Source organism: Otolemur garnettii, unplaced genomic scaffold (genome assembly GCF_000181295.1).
Source record: "Otolemur garnettii isolate 467f Iridium unplaced genomic scaffold, OtoGar3 scaffold00144, whole genome shotgun sequence".
NCBI lineage: Eukaryota > Metazoa > Chordata > Mammalia > Primates > Galagidae > Otolemur > Otolemur garnettii.
Window position 1 is genome coordinate 1,198,468 of NW_003852539.1, and position 6,543 is coordinate 1,205,010.

General features: G+C 43.2%; 1 pseudogene; it reads left to right on the forward strand.

Moving 5' to 3' along the window:
* The first annotated feature begins 1,739 nt into the window (after positions 1-1,739).
* LOC100955911 lies at positions 1,740-3,272 on the forward strand (annotated as a pseudogene).
* Positions 3,273-6,543: the final 3,271 nt, after the last annotated feature.

A 6,543-nucleotide genomic window follows, 5' to 3' on the forward strand; every position in this document is an offset into this window, starting at 1 on the left:
AAAGAACATATTTCCTTGTTTTAAAAAAGCATAATTTTACTTATATGGATCATAAGACCATTTACTGTCTACCAGCAACTCAAAGAATTTAAGATACAGGGTGTTATTTTCTTTAATTAATAGTTATATTTTTGGAGCAGTTTTAGGTTTATAAAAAATTGATCTGAAAGTACTGAGAGTTCCATGTACCTCCTCTCTCCTCATATAGTTTCCCCTATTATTTATATTTCATATTAATATGGTACAAAAGGCAGAGTTTTAAAACTGAGTCAAAGGTAAATTCTTCCTAAGTGGCAGTAGCCCAGAGTTCAGTGGGTTTTCCAGTGGGAATGGAAGAGAATGCTTGGATGGGATAGAGCATTTTACTCAGAGGCACAAATACAAATACTACAGACCAATGCCAACACAAAGCTTTGATTAGGAACGAGCACAAGAATCATGGAAACACCTTTTACATTAATCAGCTGTGTGTAACTCCTACTTCTACAAAGCCTAGGGTGCAAAGTGGTCCCAGGATAGAAAGTTTCTGTTGGAAGTACTCTTGGTGACGAGAGCATGGTACCTTGTTCTAAGCAAAAAGCCAAGTTTCTTTTCTCATATCCTCAATGGCCCTGGAGAGGATAGCTTTGGTTAAAAGCTTGTTACATTTATAAAAGGAGTCAACATTACAAGGTATTCCTAAATGATTCATTTTCCTTCTTTAAATTTTTTTTTTGTCGTGAAATATACATGGCATAAAACTTACCATTTTAAGCATGTTTAAGCACACAGTTCAGTAGCATTAAATGCATTCACACTGTGCAACCCACCACCATCCTTTTTAGAACTTTTTTTAGCTTGCAAAGTTGAAACTCCCTCTAGTGCCTGGCAACCACCATTCTACTTTCTGTCTCTGTGACTGCGGTTACTCTAGTTACTTCATATAAGAGGAACCTTACAGTATTTAGTGTCTGGCTTATTATATTTAGTATAATGTCTCCAAGGTTTATCCATGTGGTAGCATGTGTCAGAATTCCTTGCTTTCCAAGTCTGAATAATATTCCATGGTAGATACAAGCCACCCTACATTCATCTGCTGATGGATATTGGATTGTTTCAATTATTGTCTTTGTTTTATAGAAAATTACTCTTTAGCTGGGTATTTTGTAATATGTGTAAAATCAAGAAACTATGTCTTCTTTGTATTATTCAGAATAAATATAAAATTTCTACCCAACAACTTTAGGATGCTGTAATTATCACAAATTTTTGTTATGCTAACTCTAGAGATTGAACACTGTAGACTTCCGGCATGAAACAGAGGTGGATTCCATCTGTAAGGAGGTAAAGTCTAGCTAGCAGAATAAAGTAGGTACTCAAATAATGTTTGTGCATGAGGACAGCAGATGGGAGAAGGAGCCTCAGGATGTGAGCTGGGAATGTTTGGCTGGAGCAGACTAAAGAGAGCATTGAATCCACACTCAGGAGTTTGAACTCAGTGGGTAGATAGTGGGAAGCCACTGAAGATTTCAGATTACTGGGAAGGTCTGAGCGAGGTGCTGTCTGCAGGCCCATGTTTTCCCTGGAGTCTGCCGCACGGGCGCCTCTGCTGAGCCTAAAGCATTAAAGAGTGCTCGTGTCTGGCAGGCTCTGTACTAGGCCCTTGATATATGGGCTCTCTTTTCATCTTCTCTGTTGTTCAGTGAGGTGAGCAATCCACAGACCCACCCCCTGCAAAGTGAGGAGGTTGGCCATGTGCCATGGATGTCACTGTCCACCTAAAGTCCTCTGAGATCCAGCAGCTGCTCCACAACAAATTCGTGGTCGTCCTGGGGGACTCTGTGCAGAGGTCGGTGTACAAGGACCTGGTGCTCCTGCTGCAGAAGGACTGCCTGCTCACCCGCAGCCAGCTCAAGGCGAAGGGGGAGATAAGCTTTGAACAGGATGAGCTGATGGAGGGGGGCCAGTGGGGCCTTATGCACAATGGCGTAACCTACCGTGAGGTCCGCCAGTACTGCTCTGACCACCACCTGGTGCGTTTCTACTTCCTCACGCGCGTGTACTCGGAGTACCTTGAGAGCATCCCGGAAGAGCTGCAATCAGGCGAGCACGTCCCCGACGTGCTCATCACGAACTCCTGCCTCTGGGACATCTCCAGGTACAGTCACGACTCTTGGAGTAACTACCTGGAGAACCTGGAGCACCTGTTCCAGCGCCTGCGCCGGGTGCTGCCCGAATCTTGCCTCCTGCTGTGGAACCCGACCATGCCGGTAGGGGAGAGGACCACTACACCCTTCCTTCCACCTGAGCCCGAGGCCCTCCCCTACAACACTTCCCTGAAATTCGACGTGGTCGAAGCCAACTTCCACAGCTTCGTGGAGGCCAGGAGGCACAACCTGGACGCGCTGGACTTGCACTTCCACTTCCGGCATGCGTGGCAGCACCGGTGGACGGACGGGGTGCACTGGAGCTGTGCACCGCGAGCTGTCCCAGCTGCTGCTGGCCCACATGGCCGATGCCTGGGGTGTGGAGCTGCCCCGCTACCCTGTGGGCAGGTGGATCAAGCAGCCTGTGAAGAGTGTCGAATTGTCCTCCCGGCCCAACAGAAATCGCAGGTCCTTACTGTCCCCATCTGCCTGTGCTGGCAGACGCCACTCCCTGCTCGAGCCCCCGCCCCTGATCACGCTTCTGCCTCCACAGCTTCCTCTCATTACCCCTCACCCGGGGATGCCCCAGATCCCATTCTGTCCCCAAGATACCTATTTTTCCTCCGACCATACTTTCCAGTCTGATCAATTCTATTTCCATTCTGACGTCCCCTCATCTACCCAGACAGGATTTTCCTTTGAACCCGACTTTAGTTGGGGGTCCCCAGCCCCACATGCCCTACTTCCCCACACCCTGTTACCAGCAGCGGGCCCCTGTGGTCCACAGAGGTTTTCCATGTTATCTTCCCCGTGGCCCACATGCCCTGGGGACGACGACCCAGAAGGCCTTCCAAGAGAAGGATTCCAGGCCCCAACCCACCCAGGCCTCAATAGACTGACCCCGGCCTTTCCTCCTCATGGACATGGACTGCACAGAATGTCTGCTGCTCCCTTCCCCTTGGCTGGCCCAAACAGACTGACCTTGTTAACATAAGCCTTTAGTCCATGCTTGGACAATGTTTTGTTCTTTGCTATTACCGAGGTAGGGAAGAGTAGTCAGACCTGTTCTTATTGGCACTGGCCTCTTCTGCACTTTCTGGGGGTGACCCTTTCTGTTTGCCTTTTTGTAAAAATAAAATATAAATAACGAAGTTGTTTTAAAAAAAAAGATTTCAGATTACTTTGATCTTTATGGGTTACATTGTTTCTTTTCTATTTGGTTTAATTTTTTAATTATATAAAACATGTATGATTTCAAAGTTAAAACAATAAAATATGGTGCATTTGGAGAGACCTTGCTTCCATCCAAACCCTCTCCCCATTGTTCTTTCCTTTCTTCTATGGGTAACCCATTTTTGTTAGTTTTTATCTTTCCATTTCTTCTTTTAAAAATACCGGCGCATATATACATATATATGTATGTATATATATCATCTCCCTTTTTAATTCAAAAAGTAGCATGCTATGTACACTTTTCTGCATTCTGCATTTTCACTTTTCTTTCATATCAGTATACAGAGATTTTCCTCACTCCTTTCTCTGCATAATATTTCATTATATGATTGTGTCGTAATTTATTCAACCAGCTTCCTACTGATGGACTTTGGAGGGTGTTTTCAGTCATTTGTGATTATGAATTGTCCTTTAGTGAATTGCCTCGGGCACATACCATTTTACATGTTGCCAGTGTGTCTTGGGGATAGATTCCTAGATCAGAGGGTCAAGACATATGTAATTTTGCTGCATCTGGGGGTTTTTGGCTAACTAATTGAATAGTAGCAATCTCTAGATTCCTTTTATGACAAAGAATTTAGTGACTGGCATTCTCGCCACTTAAAAGCATGCTGAAGTGCTTTTTTTTTTTTTTTTTTAAAGATTCAGCTTACTTATATAATTAAAAGTAGAAATAATATAAGAAGCAAAGAATGTCAGGATATCAGAAAAGTGTGATAAAATGTTTAAGGATTTTTTAAAATTGAGGTAGTGTCTCACTTTGTTACCCTCTGTAGAGTGCTGTGGTGTCACAGCTCACAGCAACTTCAAACTTTTGGGCTTAATTAATTCTCTTGCCTCAGCCTCCTAAGTAGCTGGGACTACAGGCACCCACCACAATGCCCAGCTATTTTTTGGTTGCAGTTGTCATTGGCGTTGAGCAGGCCCTGGCTGGGCTCGAACCTACCAGCTTCAGTGTATGTGGCTTGTGCCCTACTCACTGAGCTATGGCCACCAAGCCAAGGATTTTTTTTATTGATAACATAAATATGTTAGCTCAGTGCCTGTAGCTCAGTGAGTAGGGTGCCAGCCACATTAGTATACTGTAATAATTGGTATAAGCCAAGATTGTCCTAGGGAAACCAAGACATTCATTCACCCTACTGTTAGATCATTCTTCCATTTGATCTTAACCTTTTTAGAACAAGAACAACAAAAGAAAACCCCTAAGTTTATCGTTTTAATTAAAAGCAAAAATAAAAATAAAACTCTAGTAGCAAGAAACTATACAGCAAAATACTGCATTTAAAACAGAAAATAAAAGTGGTACCTTTTATAAGCCCTGGACTCATACTTCCCAGAGATAACAATCTTCTCTCCCATCTCTTTGAGGTCAGATTAATGGATGCCAGGCAACCAAAAGTGATAAATTTCCATCCCTGACATAGAGGCCCACCCTCTAGTGCACTCCTGGAGTACAGCATGTGATTTGGGTCTCAACCCCTGGGCTCATCACTTTCTCCCTGGTCACAGGTTGATTCAAGGTAGTCACATGACTCCTTTAGAGCCAATGATCTCTAAGAAATGTTTGCTCAGACTTCTAGGAAGACAATCTAGTTCATTCTCAAATATGTAAAAACTGAGCAAACCCGAGGGCTTGTCCAAATAGTAGTCACTAGCCACAGAGCACATGGAACGTGACTAGTACAAACCGAGATGTGGTGTAAGTAGGAAAGACACACTGGATTTCAGACACTATGAAAAAGCAATGTAAAATATCTGACTCATAATTTTTATGTGGGTTATAGATTGAAGTGATGATGTGTATGAGTCACATTATGTCTCCATAGGAAATTTGAAGCTTTGATGCCTGAGGGTAGCCCTCCCCCTGGACTTTTCAGATATACACACTAATAAATAGCTATCTGCTTAAACAAGTTTTGATTGGTCTTTCTAGCACTTGCCACTGAGAGTCCTCTTACAATGTACATGTAAATCATACCATAAATTCAAGATACTACTTTTGTTGATTGAACAATCAATCATGGTCAATTGTCGATGCCAATATCTCCTAGCAGAGTGGCAGGTCTGCACAAACTATCCATATGTGGACACATCAACCATTTGTCTCTCTGATAACACCATTTGTATGTCCAGCTTTCTTTTAGGTCTCCCAGTACTAATAGTCTTTCTTCTCTTGGCCTTTGCATGTACCTTTGCCTACTGCCTGGAACATGCTTTTGTCTCTTTTCACTTGCCTGCCTCCATCTCATTATTCAGGTCACAGTTTAAATGCCAGCTCCTCAAAGCTGAGTTAGATCACCCCTGTCATTGCCTCTCATAGCATCTCATCTTTACATGGTATGGACCAAAATCAGTATTAATTTCTTTAGATGGCTGTCTCACATCTACCTTCTCCTTCCCCTCCATACTACACCCTGCACCAGTGTAGAAGCCACATACATGTGGTTCACCATTTTATCCTCAGCATCTGCAACAGGGCCTAAGACACAGCAAGTGCTCAGTAAACACCTGTTGAATGTGAGGAATGAGTGTTACAGAGTGTAGGAGGGGGAGAAGGTCAGCAGAAGGTGATGTAAAGTGGTCAGGGAACTCGGATAATTCTGGTATCCAGAAGAACCAAAAAGAAAAGTAAAGATGAAAACTGACATATGAACAGTAGGTTTGAAATGAAAGGATTTGAACAGGTAGTGGTTGTCTGGACCTTTCTCGAGGCAAAAAAGTAAATAGTCAGAAATGCAAATGGTGAGGCCCACAGTTCAAAAGCCTTCTTGAACTTCACACAATGAAGATTCTGCCTAAGGTTTTGTTTTCTTTTAGAGACAACCTGGTTCTCGGGCTCATTCTTATAACTTAAATACAAACTATGGGAAGATCTGAGACCCAGGAGTTTTCATTTGACTCTGCTCAGAGGCAAGATCATAATCCTTGGCCTCTGATTCCTGGAACTTATCAGGAGGCCAGTTGAAATGCTGGTCTGGTTATAGCCACATCAGCCTTTCTGGGCTTCATGAAGTATCTAGAGGACCTTCTTTTTTTCTGTTCCTCCTCTTATTCTCACATGGGATTTTTGCCTCCACTGTGCTTGCTTACACAGCTTTCCTTATTTACTCAAGGGGACTGGGGAGGTTTTTCACTGAAACCTTTAGGGTTGATATTTAATAGTCTCTTAATTATTCCTCTG